This window comes from Aotus nancymaae, unplaced genomic scaffold (genome assembly GCF_030222135.1).
Source record: "Aotus nancymaae isolate 86718 unplaced genomic scaffold, 86718_ANA_hifiasm-v0.15.2.pri h1tg000064l_1, whole genome shotgun sequence".
NCBI classification, from domain to species: domain Eukaryota; kingdom Metazoa; phylum Chordata; class Mammalia; order Primates; family Aotidae; genus Aotus; species Aotus nancymaae.
Window position 1 is genome coordinate 5,385,827 of NW_026988479.1, and position 22,265 is coordinate 5,408,091.

At 37.5% G+C, this 22,265-nt stretch overlaps 1 protein-coding gene and 1 pseudogene across 1 annotated transcript in view; both read left to right on the plus strand.

Annotated features, from left to right (window-relative positions):
- Window positions 1-22,265, plus strand: part of CHSY3 (chondroitin sulfate synthase 3) — a 288,921-nt gene that overhangs the window by 242,646 nt on the left and 24,010 nt on the right. The window lies entirely within an intron of this gene.
- On the plus strand, window positions 8,687-8,820 carry LOC135270683 (U2 spliceosomal RNA; annotated as a pseudogene).

Below are 22,265 nucleotides of genomic sequence, written 5' to 3' on the forward strand. Positions count from 1 at the left end.
CCTCAAAAAATTAAAAATAGAACTACCATATGATCCAGCAATCCCACTATTTAATATATATCCAAAGGAAATATAATCAGTATGTTGAAGATATATATATATATATATATATATATATATATATATACACTCCCATGTTTATTGTAGCACTATTTATAATAGCCAAGATATAGAATCAACCTGTGTCCAACAATATGTTAATGGTTAAAGAAAATGTGGTATATATATGTATGATGTAATATTACCTAGCCATAAAAATGAATAAAATCCTTCATTTTGCCAGGTGACGTTTCAATCAGAAGGATATTGTGTTAAGTGAAATAAGCAAGTTATGGAAAGGCAAATACTGCATGATTTCACTCATATGTGGAGACTAAAAAAAAAAATGGTATTATGAAACATTGCAGAGAGTAGATCAGTGATTACCAGAGACTAAAGAGGGGAAGGGAGGGGAAGGGATAGGAAGGGGAAGAGGTTGGTTAATAGGCACAAGTTACAATTAGATAGGAAAAATATGTTCTTGTGTTCTATCATACAGTAGAGTCAACCATCATTAGATGGTTAACAGTAAGATATTATATATTACAAAATATCTAGAAGATAGGCTTTTAAAAATATTATCTCCACAAAGAAATGATAAATGCATTTATCATTAAGGTAATGGATACTAAATTCCCTGATTTCATCATTATACAACATATGTACATATTGAAACATCAAATTGTACCCCATAAATATCTACAATTATAGTGTGTTAATTTAAAACACTATAATTGTATAATTTTCATGGCTTTGTTTTTTGTTTTTTATGGAGACAGAGTTTCACTCTTGCTGCTCAGGCTGGAGTGCAATAGCATGATCTTGGCTCACGGCAACCTCTGCCTCCTAGGTTCAATGATTTTCTTGCTTCAGCCTCCTCAATAACTGGGATTACAAGCATCTGCCACCACGCCCAGCTAATTTTTGTATTTTTAGTGGAGATGGGGTTTCACCATGTTGGGCAAGCTGGTCACAAACTCCTGACCTTAAGTGATCCACCTGCCTCGGCTCCCAAAGTGATGGGATTACAGGAATGAGCCACCGTGCCCAGCCTTCATATGTTTTTATCCCATGGAAGTACCACTTGCCTTGTTTCCACATGATATATCTGAGATCCAAAGAAGTTAAAAGGTTAAAACATTTGTATAAATAGCACCATTCCACATCAGATCTTGGACCACGATATAGATATGAAGACTGCCAGCCACAATATCACTCTTCATGGATACAGATGGAGAATTGTAAGCCACAGTCTTTAAAGCATATGTGAATTGTGATTGTATCAACTGAGCATTTTTTAAATTTCAGGTAGTAAATACCACTGCTAATTTGCACAGTTGTTTTATGTTAGTTAATAAATTTGTTTCCTTTTGTAAAAAAATTAGAAATTGAGTCATAGAAAGACTAAATTAAATGCCTGGCTAAACGGTACCAGAAAATGACATTCCTTTATGAGCTTCAAGTTAAAGTTGTCTTCAACTTCTATAACATCAAGCATTTTAACAGCATATGTGTATCAGGCCATTCTTGCATTGCTATGAAGAAATATCTGCAACTGGGTAATTTACAAAGAAAAGAAATTTAACTGGCTCCTGATTTTGTAGGTGATAGAGGAAGCATGGTGCTGGGTATCTGCTCAGCTTCTGATGAGACCTCAAGGAACTTACAATCTGGCAGAAGGCAAAGTGGGAGCTTGCACATCACATGGAAAAGCAGGAATGAGAGAGAGTAGGGGAAGATGCTACACACTTTTATTTCATGTTTTGCTTCTTTTTACATTTTTATTTTTAAATTGACATGTAATTTTTTTAACTTTAAGTTTGGGGTACACGTGCAGGTTTGTTATACAGGTAAACCCGTGTCATGGGGGTTTGTTGTACTTACTATTTTGTTACCCAGGTATTAACCTCAGCACCCATAGTTATTTTTCCTGATCCCCTCTCTCCTCTCACCCTCCATCCTCCTGGAGGGTGCTGTTTCCATCTATGTGTACATGTGTTCTCATCACTGTACCCCATGTATGTTGTTTTCCTCTATGAGTACATGTGTTCTCATCATCTTGCTCCCACTTGTAAGTGAGAACATGTGGTATTTGGTTTTCTGTTCCTGCATTACTTTGCTAAGGATAATGGTCTTCAGCTCATCCATGTTCCTCTGAAGTACATGATCCCATTCTTTTTATGGCTGCATAGTATTCAATGGTGTATATGTACCACATTTTCTTTATCTAGTCTATCATTAATGGGCATTTAGGTTGATTCCATGTCTTTAGTATTGTGAATAGTGCAACAATGAACATGTGCATGTGTCTTTATGATAGAATGATTTATATTCCTTTCGGTATATACCCAGGAATGGGATTATGGTTAGAATGGTAGTTCTGCTTTTAGGTCTCTGATGAATCACCACACTGTTTTCCACAATGGTTGAAACTAATTTACAATCCTACTAACTTTGTGTAAATGTTCTTTTTTCTCCTCAACCTCTGGCCGGCACCTTTGATTTTTTTGACGTTTTAGTAATAGCCATTCTGACAGGTGTGAGATGGTATCTCATTGTGATTTTGATTTGCATTTCTCTAATTATCAATTATGTTTTTGAGGGGTTTTGTTCATATGCTTATTAGCTAGATGTATATCTTCTTTTGAAAAGTGTCTGTTCATGTTCTTTGCCCACTTTTTAGTGGGATTTTTTTTCTTATAAATTTAAGTTCTTTATAGATGCTGGATATTAGACCTTTGTGAGATGCATAGATTGAAAAATTATCTCCCATTCTGTAGTGTAGAGAGCCAGAGTAGCCCACCCTCTCTGAGGGGGATCAGCAGCAAGGCTGCTGTGAACTTTGGGTGAACTCTAGAGAAGCGAAACAGTAACAGGGGAATGTGTATGTCTCAGAGAAGAGCAGACAGACCTAGAGAAAGATAAGCAGCTTTCACTGACCTTGCTGCAAGATCATTGTTAGCTGAAGTATGTTAACTGAAGTAAGACAATTATAACCACAGGCTGTTCTGAGTAACTACACCCTCCCTCTGCTATGTGCTTTGTGAACATATAAAATAAAGTACTCTGAGACAGGTAGGGGCTGGAGAAACTGACATTCTCACTTTCCCAGACTGCCTAGCCCAGCTTTCTATATGTCCATCTCTGTGTCTTTTTTTATCCCCCATTGTTCCCTCTTAGGTCTTTGAACCGTTGTGCAGCATGGGACACGGCACACACCAGACTGTAGGTTGTCTGGTGACTCTGTTGGTAGTTTCCTTTTCTGTGCAGAGTTCTTTCATTTAATTATATCCCATTTGTCAATTCTTGCTTTCGTTGCAATTGCTTTTGGCATCTTCATTATGAAATCTTTGCCTGTTTGTATGTCCAGAATGGTATTGCCTAGATTATCTCCCAGGGTTTTTACAGTTTTTGTTTTACAGCTAAGTCTTTAATCTGTCTTGAGTTGATTTGTGTATATGTTATAAGGAAGTGGTTCAGTTTCAATATTCTTATAGCTAGGCAGCTATCCCAGCACCATTTATTGAATAGGGAGTCCTTCCCCCATTGTTTTTTTATTTTTTATTTTATTTTGTCAAAGATTAGATGGTTGTATGTGTGCAGCCTTATTTCTGAGTTCTCCATTCAGTTCCATTGGTCTATGTGCCTGTTTTTGTAACAGCACCCTGCTGTTTGGGTTACTGTAGCCCTGTAGTACAGTTTGAAGTCACATAGCATGATGCCCCTAGCTTTGTTCTTTTCACTTAGAATTGCCTTGGCTAGTTTGGCTCCATTTTGATTCCACAGAAATTTTTAAATAGTTTTTTTCCCAGTTTTGTGAAGAATGTCATTGGTAAGTTGATAGGAATATCATTGAAACTATAAATTGCCTTGGGCAATATGGCTATTTAAAAAAAATTGATCTTTCTATCTATGAACATGAAGTATTCTTCCATTGGTTTGTATCATACTTGATTTTTTTGAGTAGTGTTTTGTACTTTTCCTTGTAGAGACCTCCCTAGCTATATTCCTAGGTATGTCATACACTTTTAAATGACCAGCTCTCATGTGAACTCGGAGCAAGAGCTCACTATCAGAAAGACAGCATGAAGCCATGCTGATCCATTCCCATGATCCAAACATCTCCTAACCAGTCCTATCTCCAGCATTGGGGATTATAATTCAACATGAGATTTGTATGGGGACAAACATCCAAACTGTATCATTCTTCCCATGGTTCTTCCCAAATCTCATGTCCTCCTCACACTGCAAAATACTATCCTGCCTTCCAACAGTCCCCCAAAGTCTTTTGAGCGTTAACTCAAATTCCAAAGTGTCATCTGAGGCAAGACAAATCCCTTCTATTTATGAACTTGTAAAATCGAAAACAAGTTAGTTACATCCAAGTTAAAATGGGGTTATAGACATTAGGTAAACATTCCCATTCCAAAAAGGATAAATCAGCCAAAAGAAAGGGGCTATAGACCCCATGCAGTTTGAAACCCACCAGCAAAGTAATCAAATCTTAAAACTCCAAAATAATCTCCCTTGACTCCATTTCTCACATCTTGGACATAGTGGTACAAGGGGTCAGATCCCAAGACCCTGGGTGGCTCTGCCTCTGTGGCTTTGTGGGCTTTATCCCCCAAGGCTACTCTCACAGGCTGGAGTTGAATGCCAACAGATTTTCCAGTTACAGGGTCCAAGAAGCCAGTAGATCTACATTCTCAGATCTGGAGGACAGTGGCTCCTTCTCACAGCTTCACTAGACAGTGCCCCAGTGGGGACTCTGTGTGGGGCCTCTAACTCCACATTTCTCCTTCACATTTCCCTAGTAGAAGTTCTCTGTGAGGGCTTCACCACTGCAGCAGGCTTCTGCCTGGACACCCAGGCTTCATGAAATATTTCTAAAAGAAATCATGTGTTTGTGTGAGTCTGCCTGTCCACTACCTCTAGATCTATGTTGAAATATCACACCAAGTTGGTTTCAGAGCATGAGAAGTAATGCAGGAAAATTTTACAAGCTCACAGGGTCTGAAAAAATAATAGGAACTCTGTAGTTCATTGAGAACCACATGGATATTTTGTGGGGATTATGGGTGTCATATTTCTGTGACAGTTATACATTTCGATTGTGGATGCTGATTTGTTGTGATCCACTAAGTTACTGGAGCTCCTTATAGGTACACTCAAGTTGTGTAGGTCAGAAAAGAAAACTCAAATAAAAATTACACTTTCAAGACTGGTAACTTTGCCTAATGTCATTATTCTGAGCCCAAAAATGCCACTTTTGATGAGCAAATTGGGGCATGCTTGACACAGATCTTTTGCCTTTGGATGGTTAGTACGGGATAGAAGGTCCAGTAAAGGGCATGAACTTCAGAAAGTAGGTACCGACACACTCACTTAATTCTTTCACACATCCATTCAACAAATAGTTATTGACTCCATGCCAGGTGCTAATCTTAGCACTGGAAGCATGGCTGTTGTATTAGTCTGTTCTCATGCTGATGTGAAGAAATACCTGAGACAGTAATTTATAAAGAAAAGAGGCTTACATGATTTGCAGTTCAGCACGGCTGGGGAACCCTCAGGAAACTTACAGTCATGGCAGAAGGGGAAGCAAACACATCTTTCTTCACATGGTGGCAGGAAGGAGAAGTGCCAAGTAAAGGGGAGAAAGCCCCTTATAAAACCATCAGATCTCGTGAGATCTCACTCACTATCAAGAGAACAGCATGGGGGTAACCACCTCCATGATTCAGTTACCTCCCACTGTGTGCCTCCCACAAACATGGGGATTATGAGGTTACAATTCCAGATGAGATTTGGGTGGGGAAACAAGCCAAACTATATCAGCTATGAAAAAAACATGCAAAATTCCTCCCCTCACAATGCTTGCATTCATCAGCATTGTCATTCATCAGCACTGTCATTGTAGATACATCTCAGAAGCTTTTAATTTCTTTGAGGACACATCTATGCCAGGCACTAGGTGCCCTTGAGCCAGCCCAGCATTATTCAAAATTTAATTCTGAGACACCTGCATCAGAATCACTTGGAACACATTTTAAAAATCAGAATTGGACAACTTTTAAGAAAAAGTCTGAAAATCTGCATTTTAACAAGCACCCTAGCTGCCACTTCGCATGAAAGTTTAAAAGCCACTGTTCCAGCCTTAATGTCTAATATTTATTATAAGGAAAAAATAATAGCAAAATATTTGAAGCTAAAGTAATTTGCAAACCTTGTGACAGTCTTCCCATTCTAACACTCTGTATTGTGTAAGAAACAGCTGCAGACTGACTATATTAATGATTTCCATAACACATATTGAAAAATTAAATAAAATATCCTTCACAATGTTTTGATCCTCTACTAACTTTCATCATTTCTCTTCTTCCTGTAATTTTTGTAGTTATTTTTGTGTTGACATTTTTTCCTTCATCACAGAGCATTTAAAACTTTTCCTATCAGTTCTGTGAGGGTAAGTAAGAGGGTGAGAGTTATTTAAGCTTCTGATTAGTGCTCTCTTGCTAAAATTGGAGGTAAATAAATAATTAAAATTCACATATGGAATACCTACAATTAAAACTATACATACAGCAATAGACACAAGTTTCCTTTAAAAGCAACAGATAAAAGAATCACAGCTGCTGTTAAAAGCTTTTGTAAAGAAATATGAAGCTTGACTGATAATATTTAATGCCCTTGGAACATCTGTAAAATGGCCATCTTTCATTTTTTGGTAGTTTTTGAAAACTGAAGAAACCATTACAAACCATTTGCTAGCCTAAACGACACTAGTTTTATAAAATTCTTACTTTTATACTTTTTTCTGTGTACCTTGTCTCTATTGCTTACTACTGATAGGCTGAATGTAGCAGCTTATGCCTGTAATCAATCCCAGTACTTTGGAGGATGAAGTCAGGAGTTCAAGACCAGCCTGGCCAAAATGATGAAACTCTGCCTCTGCTAAAAATCCAAAAATTAGCTGGCTTGGCAGTGCATGCCTGTGGTCCTGGCTACTTGGGAGGCTGAGGCATGAGAATCACTTGAATCTAGGAGGCAGAGGTTGCAGTGAGGCAGTGAGCAGAGATCACACCACTGCACTCCAGCCTGAGCGCCTGGGCAACAGAGTGAGACTTTAAAAAAAAAAAGAAAGGATCTATTGATAATGAAAGTTTCCTTTTTTTTTTTTTTTTTTTTGCCCCAGCCTGGAAAACTGCTATTCTTGAGAAAAAATCATAGGATATTATGCACCAGCTGCTTAAAACTACATAAATTTGTTCTCTTTGCATACCCCTCTCCTAGCCATTCTGATCTCTGATGTTTTCTCAAAACATCATTCTCTCTTAAGCCTTTCAGTTTTGCAAGTTGAGTTTTCTTACCTGCTTATAAATACTTTCTCCTATTTTCTCTCTTCCCATTTTTTTTGCACCTTTGATCCTTTAAATCTCAGTGCATAATTCCCAGTCTGGGAAGCCTTTGCTCGTTGCTCCAACAGGTACTCCCTTTTTAAGTTACAGCTCCTTGAAGGCAGGATTCTACTTCAGCGTTTATCACACTGTACTTCTGCCTGCTGTTGCCTCTGCAAATGCCACAGCTGGTCTTGATCATTATGGAACTCCCATTGTGAGGACTGCTGCCAAGCCTCTGTTGGGCCAAATTGCTAGAGTTTAGAGTTTGCAAACAACTGGTTCTTGGCAAACTCTTAGTTTTATTTAGTTGGTTCATTGTTCATTTAGTTTTTGTTTTTTCTTTTTCTTTTTTCCGTAACCTGTGTTTAAACATTAGGAGGTTGCATATATCATAGAAATCTGGATTTCTAGCTATGTTCGTTTGTTTGTGTTTGCATTTGTGTTTATTTTTGTTTTGAGACAGAGTCTCACTCTGTACCCAGGCTGGAGTGCAGTGGTACAAAATCGGCTCACTGCAACCTCCACCTCCCAGATTCAAGAGATTCTGTGGCCTAAGCCTCCAAAGTAGCTGGGACTACAGGTGCACACCACCATGCCCAGCTAATTTTTGTAATTTTAGTAGAGACAGGGTTTTACCATATTGGTCAGGCTGATCTCGATCTCCTGACCTCAAGTGATCCACCTGCCTTAGCCGCCCAAAGTGCTGGGATTACAGGCGTGAGCCACCACGCCCGGCCCTGGCTGTTTTTAAAAAACAAAAGATATAGCAACATCAGTCCCAATAGACTAGAATTTAAGGAATAGCTCTTTTTTTAACATAAGACAAATACCTTTTCACTTAGTCTCCTTCAAGTTTTTGCCCCTGGCCTCTGGAATATTAGAATGTGTGTGTCCCACTTGCTGATTTAAATTTCACATGCCTTGGAATGGAGGACAAAACATTGTCATAGCTAATCCAATATTATCTTAAACTATTTCAATGAACCATCCCATGATCTATTTTCTCCCATTCAGAAAGACTCAGTGCCTTCTTAAATGGCATGTTATTCTGTCTATCCATCCAGCGTTGTGATTATTCATTTGCGATTATTTATATGTGTCTAGACATTATTAAATCTTGGGTTGAAAGTGTGTCTTCTTCAATTCTGATGGTTATGTAGTACATAGTGGATGTTCATTAATAGTAATATGTTAATTAACTTTGACATGGAAGTGTTTATGTGTTGTTGCTATGTAACTCTCAGATGATCGCTTCTCGGCCTTTTGGCTAAGATCAAGTGTAGTAACTCTCAGATGAAATTATTTTCTATTCAGTATTATATTGTAAGAGGAGAAATTAATATTATTGTTAGTAGCATGAAATAATTACAGTAGAACTACTAAGGGAGTTAAAGATCTTCCTAGGAAGGTAGAGTGTTAGACAGAGACTGACAAACCCTGTGTGACTAAAACTTTAACTTGCATCCAGATCACCTGGGGATTTTGTTAAATTACAGCTTCTGATTCAGTAGGTTTGGGGTGGGGCCTAAGAGTCTTCATTTCTAAAACACTCTATGAGGGTGCCCATATTGACACCGAGAACAGCAACTCCAACAGGTTTGATTCTTCAGTAGAGAATTTGGTATTGGCTGAGTGGTAGACCACTACTGCCTGGGACATACTGTAATCTGAAGAGGAGGTCTGTAGGAGGCATTTCCAAGCATTGACTTTGGTTTTAATTCTTCAGTATGCCAAGAAAACTGAGTGCTGGATTCTGGATAGATAGTTTGTAATGGGCCAGCAGATTTTCTTTGTATAGTAAACATGGGACCTTTACATATTTAGGAAGTCCCTATTTTGGGAAAAAAATGTGTACATAAAAGAAGGCCCTTTAATTTCAGTTCAAGGGCAAACCATCTGGCCCTCTTTTTTTTGCAGTAATCAGGCTAATAGTGCCAGTGGCTTTGTTGGAGAAAGCATAGAATGGTACTTTAAATCTGTTCAAGGGCCTATTTTTAGACTCTGGCAGAACTGGAATGGAGTGTTTATTTCATGTTTAATGCAACCTTCCACTTTAAACTAGAAACGTTTCTTTTCCTCTACTGAGTTTCTATCAAGTCTCCCAAGAATCACTGCCAGCTTTGCATATCCCTATCCTCTAAGATGATTAACTGTTTAAAATTGAAAAGCCTTGAAAATGCAAATCCTGCCACAGGCTCCTCGTGGGGTAAAAAGACAACTCAAATAAAATGTTTCCAGATGGTTTAGGCATTATGTTCTTTATATCCTCAAAGCAAGGGAGGGATCCTAAGCTGGACGAGTTGGTAAAAAGTCATACTGAGGAATATTTAGCAGCTTCTTTTTCAGAAGCCAAAGAAGGCCACTGCATAGTTCCTGGAGTGTCATACATTAGTGAGATTCTATTAAGCAGCTGTTCAGCTCTAGTAAGAGCTGCCTTAGTGGAAGGGTGGGATGGCTTGTGTAGTCTTGTTTTTCAATCATTGTATATTTCTGATCTATTCTGCAATCTCAAAACATTTTCTTAACCTGACAGTTTAGCATTTGAGAGCAGCTGTATTTGCTAATCCAAATCAATAGATCTTATGGTATAAGGAGTACAGTTATACCATCATTATTGATATTGAATTTTTACAGAAAAGAACTGTCAGATTTCTTATTATAGCATATACTATCTGGAGTAATTTTTTTCACCTGAGCAATTTAGTTACTTCTCTTTCGGACAATCACTTAAAATATATCCCCTGCCTTTTAAAAAGAGACAGTCAAGTTACTGCATATTTCTAGCTTGCAGGCACAAAATCTATAAAAATGTTGCTTCAAAATATAATGAGAGAAGGAGTATGGATTTTGAGCAGGTGTCAGACTGTTTATTTGATTTCCCCCACTTTGTGCAAGGCTTTTCAGCATCTAGTCCACCTTAATCCCAAGGAACACTTGTCATCTGTTGAATATACACAGTTAGTATTTAAATAGCAATTTGCATTTTCAAAGTGTTTTGTAAACTATTAATTAGCATTTCTTCACAGCATGCCTGTGAGATAGGTCAATATCATTATCACCATTTTACGGATCAGAAAAGTGGAATGACAAAGGCTGAATTATTTGAATGAAGGAATATAACAAGTCAAAGGCAGCCAAGGATGGATTTGTGGCACCAGCCTGGGAGATCAAACATATTATGCTCTCTGAGCATCAACACCCTTCAACTCAGTGCTCAAAGAAGGCTTAATATTAGTAAAGACACAGATAGTTTTGCTTAGCAGAAGATAAACAAATTACTAGGGTTTAATTGATTACTACATGAACTAGATTGACTATGGGCAAGCAAGCTACATTCTACAGACAGCTACTGGCTGAAACCATAGGATCAGGCTTTTTGACATCCATTTCTATGACAACAGCATAGAAACTTTCTTTTAACAGCAAGAAAATACTTTTTATTGACTATTCTGTGTGAAGACTCTCTTAGAATCTACAAATATCATTGTTATGACAGCTGTAAGGATATACTGTCATTCTTAATTTGCTGATTAACAAACTGAGGTTAAATTCTTTGTCCAAATCACTTGGCTGGTTTGAGGTGAGGCTTTGATTCAAACATAAGTTTATGAATTACTTACTTGTGGTCCCCAAATGTGCATAGGATGAGGTTAAGTATCAGTCTGGACCAGAGAGTCACACAGAGTTGACTTCTCTGTCTCTCGTTATTATCAATGACTCAGGTAAAGTTACAGACAGCAAGCACATCATGTTTTAAAAACTGTGAAGATTAATAGAACAAATGTTAGTTATGAGAATAATGGTTTACTGTATTTTTAAAAGGGCTAAACAATGAGCCAGACCTGGTGCTCAGATTCTCAGGCCATACCTGAAGTGCTATTATGTGTTTAGTTTTGGTTATTATACCTTAATAGGACTACAGTCCAGTAGAAACATAGTTAAAGGAGAGCAACTAGGGTGCTAATAGGAACTATTTAGGCTGCATAGCAGCAGACCTAAGTGACCAAAGCCATCTATAACATGAAGGCATGTAATATGGAAGAAGGAATAGAACCTGAGTTTGACAACGTTAGATGTTAGAATTAATACCAGTAGCTAAGAGTTAAAGGACCAGAGATTTTCACTTAGTAGAGAAAAATTTTCTAGGGGTCACATCTGTCCAAGAAAGCAATCAGCTGAAAAAGAAGGTACTGAATCCCAATAATCATGTTACCCAAAAGGGGTCCTGGTCCTGACCCAAGAGAGGGTTCTTGTATTTCACACAAGAAAGAATTTGAGGTGAATCCATAGGGTAAAGTGAAAGAAAGTTTATTAGAAAAGTAAAGGAATAAAAGAATGGCTACTCCATAGGCTGAGTACTGGCATCGACCACTGGTTACCCATTTTTATGGTTATTTCTTGACTATATGTTAAACAAGAGGTGGATCATTCATTAGTTTTCCAAGAAAGGGGTGGGAAATTCCCAGAACTGAGGGTTTCTCCCTTTTTTAGACCATATAGGGTAACTTCTGGATGTTGCCATGGCATCTGCAAACTATAATGGCACTGATGGGAGTGTCTTCTGGCATGCTAATGCATTATCATTGCATATAATGAGCAGTGGGGATGACCAGAGGTCACTCTTGTTGCCATCTTGGTTTTGATGGGTTTTGTCTGGCTTCTTTACTGCAAGCTGTTTTATCAGCAAGGTCTTTATTACCTGTATTTTGTGCTGACCTCCTATCTCATCCTGTGACTTAGAATGGCTAACTTACTGGGAATGCAGTTCAGCAGGTCTCAGCCTTATTTTACCTAGCCCCTATTTAAGATGGAGTTGCTCTAGTCCAAACACCTTTGACAATCAAAGTTGTCTGGCTGGTGTGGTGAGTGGCAGGAGCATGCCTTTGAAGCCAGACTTGCCAGAGTTTGAATGTCAACTCTACCATTGCACTGCTCTGAAAAAAGAGCAATAGTAGAGTTGTTCTATCTGTTCTTAAAGGAGCAAGTAACATCTAGCTATACTCTGTGTTAGGTTTCCTAGAGTACTTCCTAGCCAACAAGTGGTACCTTGTAAATACTTAATGTCAATTTCCCAATTTAAAGGGATCAAATAAAATGCATTTAACATCAAATGTGGGTCTATACAAGATGTGCTTTAAAGTGCCCAACATTATGCTCTGGACAGCCTTTGATTCTAAGTCAGGACCAGCCATTAATCAAGGGGGAATGAATTTTCTAAGTGGTGACCTTTCATAAAGGAAAATATAGGTGAGCTGAAAGCTTATACCAGAGTTTTTGTAGCAAGTTTCTGAAAAGCATCACTTAAGTATGAAGAGAGAAAAAGAAAGTTGTCATCAAAGAAATTTCCATTATTGTTATTTGTTTGTTTATTTATTAGAGACAGGATTTTATTTGTTTGTTTTTTAGAGACAGGATTTCTATCTGTTGTCCATACCGGAGTGCAGCAGTATGATCACGGCTCACTGCAACCACAACCAACTAGGGCTCAGGTGATCTTCCCACCTCAGCCTCCAAGTAGCTGAAACTACAGGCATGCACTACCAGGTCCTGCTAATTTTTCTATTTTTTGTAGAGACAGAGTTTCACCGTGTTGACCAGGCTGGACTTGAATTCCTAAGTGCAAGCGACCTGCCTGCATCAGCTTCTCAAAGTGCTGGTATTACAAGCATGAGCCATGGCACCCAGCGGAATTTTGGTTTATGAAAAAGCATTTATTCCTTAATTCTGCATTAAGATTTGTCTTGGTTTCTTGTTTGTTTTTTGAGACAGGGTCTACTCTGTTGCCCAGACTGGAGTGCGGTGGCACAATCATGGCTCACTGCAGCCTGGAGCTCCCAGGGGTCAGGTGATCCTCCCACCTCAGTCTCCCAAGTAGTCAGGACTACAGGTGTGCACCATCACACCCTGCTAATTTTTCTATTCTTTGTAGGGACAGGGTTTCACGATGTTGCCCAGGCTGATCTCAGAATCCTGGGCTCAAGGGATCTGCCCACCTTAGCTTCCCAAAGTGCTGAGATTACAGGCTTAAGCCACTGCACCCAGCCACAATTCTGCATTTAGATTTTTAAAAGCATGTTTCATGTAGTACTTGAAACCACTTTAAATTTAGTTTTAAGCACTTTTCTTTTACTTATTATATAGCCTTTTCTTTTTTCTTTATTCATTGAGGTTGCATAAATAAGTGAAGTAAAAGCTTGAATGCAATATCTAGTAGTTAATTATGCATTTTCTCTGTAATATGCAAATTAAATCTAATACATTTAAACAAGCAAGTTAGCATATATCAATTATTCTTAGGTACACATAACTGGAGGTATGAGTCGTGAGATTAGGATATTGGTAATAATTTAAAGGGCAAGGGCAAGGATGGGCATCGCTGATCACTGTAAATTAGCCAAGAAATGCATCCAAGGCAGGCAGTTACTGACAGTACCTACCATGGAAGAGCTTCTTGGTAGAAGTGGGTACCTATTATGACAAAGAATGTTTCTAGCTAAAAATCCCTAATAGTAAAATTTTTTTTTCAGAAAAGATCAAAGGCAACACAGTAATTTAAAGGGAGTTTGAAGGTGTCACCCAGGTTACAGAAAAAGAAAGCATATGTTACTGGAGATACTCTGTTTTGAGACTGTTAGCACGATTTAAAGATTACTTCATCTTAGAAGATGATTTCTGTCAAATTTTGCTTCCAGTTTGGATCTAAATCTGGAGCAGATTGAGTATTTGCATTCTATTTTTATTCATAGGAAGATTATGTAAATTGGAACCACAGATTTACTCATTTCAACCAAGCAGAGTTAAATTGAGAACAAGCAAGTTCCTTGTCCATCTGACTCCCAAAACTTGCCTCATCTTCTCCTCATCTCCCTCATCTCCTCACTACCAGATCCTCAGTCCTGCTTTCCTCCTTGCCAACTAACTCTTCAACCCCCGCTTACTACAACATGGGATTGTCCTTTCTCTTATCATTCATTTTCTGATGCTTTGGTTCTCAATTCTTTCTTAGAGACCTAGCTCTTTCCCTTTGTAAATCCATATCTCTGCCTATTACTTCATTATTTCCTTTGAAATCCACTAAACAATTTCCTGAGCATCTACTCTGTGCTGGTGTCCTCTGCATTTGGAGATGCTTTCTGCCTTTGAGCCAAAGAGTTTTGTTTCTTTTATTCTCACAGAGGGGAAGAGACTTTCTCCCCAGACAAAAGTAATGTCCTAACATTAGCCAGAAGGGACCTACACTGCTTTCAACTCTTTGCCTAACTCTAGGTTTAGGACAATTCTAGATGGTATCAATCAATTGGCAAATGAGGCTTCAGTGGAGAACAAGGGGTGTGTGACCAGTAAAGGAGTTTCACTTCACCTACAGATAATCCTTTGGAGGGAATACCAGGGAACAGCTCCAGAAAGTGAAGCAAAGTACTGATCCTTTTTATTACTCTCCAAGGGGCATACATTAGGGCCTCTCAGTGAAATTCAGTTACAGTATTACTTCTATTCTTGGTGAAATCCTTATGTTTATTGAGTTATTACTACATGCCAGAAATTCTTCAAAACACTTTGTATGTATTAATTTCATCTTCATGATAACCATATTTCCCATGTTTTGCTGATGATAAAACCAGGACACAAAAATATTAAGTTATTAAGTGATATATTAATTTCAAGATCTCCCTAGATAGAAGAGGATCCAAACCCAGGTAGTTCTGACACCAGAGCACGACTTTATAAATAGGCCTCATTTGGAGTAAACACAGACAAGATCATTGCTAATCTATTTAGGAAGACAGTATTTAAAAGCCTAAGCAAAAAGTTACCTGTATTTCTTCAGACAAACATGCTCAGTGACTTTGGTCCATTTGAGTTAAAAGAATAAAGAGAAAAACCTATTAGACTGAGCCTTTTCCTGTGAAAAGAAGGTCCTAATGTGGCAGAGACAGAGAATTCTCCAGGTCCATTTGAGGACTTGCTAGGTATACTCCATAATATGTGCACTCTTTTCCTCTATGAAAATATTTTCTGTCATTCAGAGTAGACTCTAAAGTGTTTAATCTTAGAGAGAGAGAAATGTAATTTTCTCTAATACCTCTTTAGTTTCTGTTTTTACTTCTATATTTTAATCATCTAAAATTCAAATTTGTAGTATATTCCAGATTAGGAAACTCATTTATTTTTCCTAAATTATAGGTAATTGTTTTTAGGTAATTGTTTTAATAGCATTTGTTGAATGATTTATCCTTTGACCACTAATTAGAAATGTTACCTTTTATTTTATTAAATTTATGGAATGTGTAGTACTCTTTCTGGATTGTTCATTCTATTCTACTGATCTATTTATCTATTCTAGTTCTATTACCATACCCTTACATTACTCAAATAATTGGATGTCCCTCTTTTCAAGCTTTTTGACTAGTTTTGTTCAACCACCATAGATGTTTTAGGAAAAGCCTATCAAGTTCTAAATATACTTTCTGGAATTGTGTTTAAAAAGGCATTTTATTTGATTAATGTAGACATTAACTTTAAATAATTATATTCTCATTCACAATTGTGGTTACATTTTGCAATTTATTCAGAGTTTGCTCTTAAGTTAGCATAGTTTATTCCATCTTATCACCACTTTAATGTTTGAGTTCTTAACTTTAAAAATAGTTGAAAACTTAAAACTAGCCATGCATAGTGGCTTATACCTGTAATCCCAGCACTCTGGGAGGCTGAGGTGGGTGGATTGCTTGAGTCCAAGGGTTCAAGACCAGCCTAGGCAACATAGTGAAAGCCTGTCTCTACTAAAAGTACAAAAAATTAGCGAGTTATGGTGGTGTGTACTTGTAATCCAAGCTACTAGGGAGGCTGAGGTGGGAAAATCACCTGAGCCTGGGAGTTTGAGGCTGCAGTGAGCCAAGATTGTGACATTTCACTCCAGCCTGGGCAACCAGAGTGAGGCTCTGTGTCCAAAAAAATTTTTAAAAAAAGAAAAGAAAAAAGAAAGGAAGAAAAGTTGACTATCCTTGTATAGCGTTTCAAATTTATACTAGAAATAGCTCTTTAATTTAATCATTTTATCAATGAATTTTACCCCTCAATAGACCATTTATCTATTGACACTTGTATGATGTAAAGAAGTCATTCCTCAATTTGTTGCGACATTTGTTTTTAAAATGTACATTTAAACAGATTCATGTGTGTCTACTGTACATTTAAATAATGTAATATATAAATATATTTTAATGTTTTCACATAACTGTCCTTTATGACCTTCATACAAGCATTGTACATTTGAAAAAGCAATTAATTTTCTCCTCATTTTAAAAATGAGAAGATTCCAATTATGTAATCAACTTTAGAATAAGGGTGATGTGGTGCTGAAAAGAATGTGTATTCTGTTGGTTTGGGGTGGAAAATTCTATAAATGTCTATTAGGTCCACTTGGTCCAGAGCTGAGTTCAAGTCCTGAATATCCTTGTTAGTTTTCTGTCTCATCGATCTACCTAATATTGACAGTGGGATGATAAAGTCTTCCACTATTATTATATGGGTGGGTGTTCCTGTGTTGGGTGCATATATATTTAGGATAGGATAGTTAGCTCTTCTTGTTGCACTGATCCCTGTACAATTACATAATGCCCTTCTTTGTCTTTTTCGATCTTTGTTGGTTCAAAGTCTGTTTTATCAAAGACTAGGATTGCAACCCGTTCTTTATTTTTGGTTGTTTTTGTTGTTGCTATTGTTTTGTTTTGCTTTGCTTTCCATTTGCTTGGTGAATATTCCTCCATCCCTTTATTTTGATCCTATGTATGTCTTTGCACGTGATGTGGGTCTCCTGAATACAGCACACCAATGGGTCTTGACTCTATATCCAATTTGCCAGTCTGTGTCTTTTAATTGGGGCATTTAGCCTATTTATATTTAAGGTTAATATTGTTATGTGTGAATTTGATCCTGTCATTATGATGCTAGCTGGTTATTTTGTCCATTAGTTGGTGTGGCTGGTACTGGTTGTTCCTCTCCATGTTTAGTGCTTCCTTCAGGAGTTTTTGTAAGGCAGACCTGGTGGTGACAAAATCTCTCAGCATTTTCTTGTCTGTAAAGGATTTTATTTGTCCTTTACTTATGAAGCTTTGTTTGGTTGGATACGAAATTCGGGGTTGAAAATTCTTTTCTTTAAGAATGTTGAATATTGGCCCCTACTCTCTTCCGGCTTGTAGAATTTCTGCTGAGAGATCCACTGTTAGTCTGATAGGCTTCCCTTTGTGGGTAACCTGACCTTTCTCTCTGGCAGCCCTTAACATTTTTTTCTTCATTTCAACCTTGGTGAGTCTGACAATTTTATGTCTTGGGGTTGCTTTTCTCGAGGAGTACCTTTGTGGTGTTCTCTGTATTTCCTGAATTTCAGTGTGCTTTGCCCACCATCACAAAGCTGGTCAATGGACTGTCATTCAGTCCAATGAACTTCCTTATGAAATCAGCTGCTTCCTAATATTCCTTCATGTAAAACCATATGGCAAACTCTCTAGATTCCTTTATTTATTTATTTACTGAATTACATAAGAATTGGGGGCTTGCTCTGTTACTCAGGGTGGAGTACAGTGGGATGATCACAGCTCACTGCAGCCTGGAACTTCTGGGCTCAAGAGAGTCTCCCACCTCAGTCACCTGTGTAGCTAGGACTACAGGCACCTACTACCACACGTGGCTCACATCTTTTTTTTATGTTATTTCTCATCATAATCTATCCAAGTAGTGGCATTGGAGAACTATGAGGAAGGACAGCTTAAGAAGTGAATCTTGAAGGACGGTAGAAAAGCCACATACCAATTGTAGTGTGGGTGGCACAATGTAGATGGAATAAATTACATAGCCACAATCAACTCAGATTTAAACTCAGGTGATGTGAATGTAGCGATATTGTGCTTTCTTTATGTAATTGCAATTACCGCCAAATTTATTTGTCACCAAACAAGCAATTTTTCAATCAGTGCAACTTGTGCAAATCAGCACTCTGGGATGTGAATGATTTAATTCACTTATCATGCACTTCCTGATGCCCAGCCTTACCTCACACATGAAGAAAATAAATAAGTTTAAGGAGAGATTACATGGAAAGCAGACATGTTGGGCACAACAGTAATGTCTGAGTTGGTTCTCATTCTTTTTTTTTCAAGGTAAATAATAGCTTTTGATTTATAACATGCACAAAACACAGAAGCCACAAAATCCTGCAAAACAATCAAAATCAAAAGAGAAAAGACAGAACTGAAAGGAAGAATATATTTGCCATAGACACTGTGCTAAATTTCTTAAACACACAAAGAATTCTCAAAAATCAACTAGGAACAAACTTGCTTGTTCCATGACTCAGTTGGAAAACAGACAAAGAATATGAACCATCTCTTGTCAGCAAAGAAAACTCAAATGAGTCTTAAAACATGAAAAGGGGCTCAACCTCACTCACAATTAAAGAGATGCACATTGCAACTACTGGGAGGTGTCATTTTGCACGAAGCACATTGGCAGAAACCAAACTTTGTGGCAGACAGGCGCGGGGAAACAGGCGTTCTCTTACCTTGCCAGTGGAAGTGGGAATTAGGTTTAGAGCCTCATACAACAAAAACCTCTGTGAAGAGCAACCTGTAAATGCATGGACCAGTTGACCCAGCTATTACACCTCCAGGGATTTATAGTTCAAAAAGTTCTCACACGTACAAAATGACATATGTACACTGTCTATCACTGCAGCAATATTTGACATAGCAAAAGGCTAAAAACATTCTAAATATCCATAAACAGAATATCAGTTAAATAAGTTATAATGCATCCACATTAAAGAATACTGTGTAGCTATTTAAAAAATGAAGAAGCTCTTTATGGGTTGATATTGCCAAGATATATTGTCAAGGTTAAAAAAAAAAAACAGGGCTTAGGACTGTGTTATAAGTAAAAAAAAAAAAAAAAGGAATATACTGAATATACATTTCTGCTTATGTAGGTACAGTTGATCACTAAAAAAAGTGCTAACTGTGGTTAGTTAAATACCCAGAGAGAATGGTGTCTGAATGGCTCAACCACACAGGGTCTGCTGCTTTCACCCACTCAGAATGGTGAAACCTTTCATAATGCTCAAAACTGTGCTCTCCACCTGCCTGCTAGCATTTGCCTAATAGCAGAAAAGAGTGAAAGGTCCCCAGGGAGGCCTGAGCACTCCCTGAGTTATCCTCCAAAAAAAGAGCCTTATAAAAATACATTAAGTTTTCTTTTTATCTCAATTAATTGGCATTCTGATTAGCCACATTTTTGTGTTTTAAGATAAAAGTAATGATAATGCCCTTCTCACCAACTTTGGAAGCAAGAGAGGATTCTTTAGGACCCAAAATCATCTTTAAATTGTCCACCTTTCTGTTCTTGATCTCTCCTCCTGAACCCAAATAATAACAAAAACAACTGAGATTTGTTGTCCACCAGACTCTTTGCTTAGATGCTCACAGCAATCTTAGGATGTGAAGATTCTAATTATCCTCATTTTAAAATGCAATTGCAAAGGCTCAGAGTTTAAATGACTTTTCCAGAATCACACAAAGCTAAAAAAAAAAAAAGGTTGAAATTCTACCACATATTGATCTGACACAAAATTATCTTCCTTTTTCCGTATCAAGCAAATTCCCAATCCTCCCTCTACTGTTTCTTGACACCCACTTAGTACTCTGTCTTTATTTGATTATCTTCCTCCTAGATTATTAAATTTCATACATTCCTCTGACTTTAGGATCTACGAATCTAGTGGCTTTCCATCCTGGCGGTGCATTGGACTCTCTTAGGGAGACTTTAAATTAGACTTACGCCTAGAGCTCACCACCAAGACATTGCTCATTCTTAAAAAAAAGTTACATGTGAGGAGAGTAGAATAAAACCATTAGTGAGATACATAGTTTTATTGAATAAAGTAGCACAGTATTGACTAAAATAAGAATAAAATAAAGCATATTTTATTAACCAAGAATAAAGCACATTTTATTCTTGGTTAATTTTCCTTCTTTTTAGAGAACTTAATAGACATATATTATATATAGTAATTGTTTTGACAAAGAAGACATTTAAGCAGAAAGAGGGTGCCTTCACATTTTATTTCTTTACACAAATGACACATGCCAGACCCACGGAATTCACTTGCAACTAATAATGACACTATCCCTTCAACTTCTGGACCTTTCTCAACTTGGAGTTTCAAAGAGCTGCTCCCATTTGTTCTAAATTATTCTCTGAGGAAAAAAATCTGTTTTTCTCGAAAAAATCTATTTTTTCTTCCTCATTAAAATTATGATCATTTGTTAAATTCTGCCATACTGAATTATTTCAACACTAATCATAGTGAGTAAAATGAAAAATCTGTTATTACCTTTGCCAAAATAAACTTAACAGTTTAACTGTGGGTGGGGAGGATTGAAAATAATAACTAAGCTAGCTAACATATAAATCTCTAATTGATAGAGGAATCAATTACAAAATAAAGCATTATAGTAAACACCAAACTATGTGATATGGTGAGCTCTGTCAGGTTGTCCTGGAGTTGACAGAGGATGCATCTATATGATAGGCATCTAGACAGATTTAAGGGAATGTGTAGTGTTCAAATTAAGAGAGCTGTGCAAGAAGGTGAAAACTCAGGTGATTGAGAACAGTGATTTTTTTCTCCTTAACAGAACTTTCTCTTCAAATGAACTACTATTTGCAAACCTAATACGTAACAGCCTAAAGCAGAACTTCCATGACTGAAGGAGGAAGGAAAATGGGCTCCAGAGTCCTGTTAATATGTCCTTCTGGTTTTTCCTGGGCCTCTCTCTGATTTGGAATATTCAAAATTCTCTATTTTGCATTTGATCTATGCCTTCTGTGGCTTTCTTGAGGATTAATATCGATGCCCTATAATAAAGACACTTGTAATATCAAACTTGAGCCAGGGTCCAGGTAATAAGAGAGGAAGAAACAACAGGATAATTAGGAAGCATAAAATTGATTGACTAGGACATGGGAAGAGGAGGAAAAGAGGAGGTTGTGACATTGTAGAAGTAAGAAGTCTATATATCAGGAAGGAAAACAGTTGTACAAGGTAGAGAATTAAGCTGTCAGGAGAGGAAACTATATCTGTTTCTTTGTTCTAGTATATAGATGTTTTATTCAGTGCCCCCCTTTCAATATATCACTGTATTGAGATGCCTTTAAAGCAGGAACATAAAGACCAGATTTATTCTGTTGGATCCATAAGACTCTATGTTTTCTGAAAAATGTAGAATCCACTCACAGGCATGTCATGTGCATCATATCTCTCTTCCTAGACAGCTCTGCCCTGCAACATTTACAGGATGTTAGGCACTGGAGATAGAATTATGAAAAAAAAGCCACAGTCCTATCTTTCAGAAAATTCCCAGATTTGTTAAGAAGGAAGATGTATCTAGATCAATAAAGAAATGTAAAATTAAAATTGGATTAAATAGTGAGGAAAAAAAGGCACTAGTACCAGAAGAATACATATCAGTCCTGATTTTGTCAGAGAAAGTGTCCATGAGGCAGCTGAGTAAGAGTTAAACAGGAAAATAAATGGTATTGACAGATGGGAGAACATTCCAAGTAGAAGAAAGGAATATTCAAAGGCACTAGGAGGGAAAGAAGCCAGTATTGCTGGAGTATAGAGGATGAAAGTTAGCAGAGAAGGCTGGAGAAGAATGCAGGGACCAGATCATAAGAGCTCTTTATTATATAGTCATCTATTCCATGGTCAGTGGATGGCACTGACAGAAGGGAGAGGCACATGATTACATCTTGTCTTGGAAAGATGCC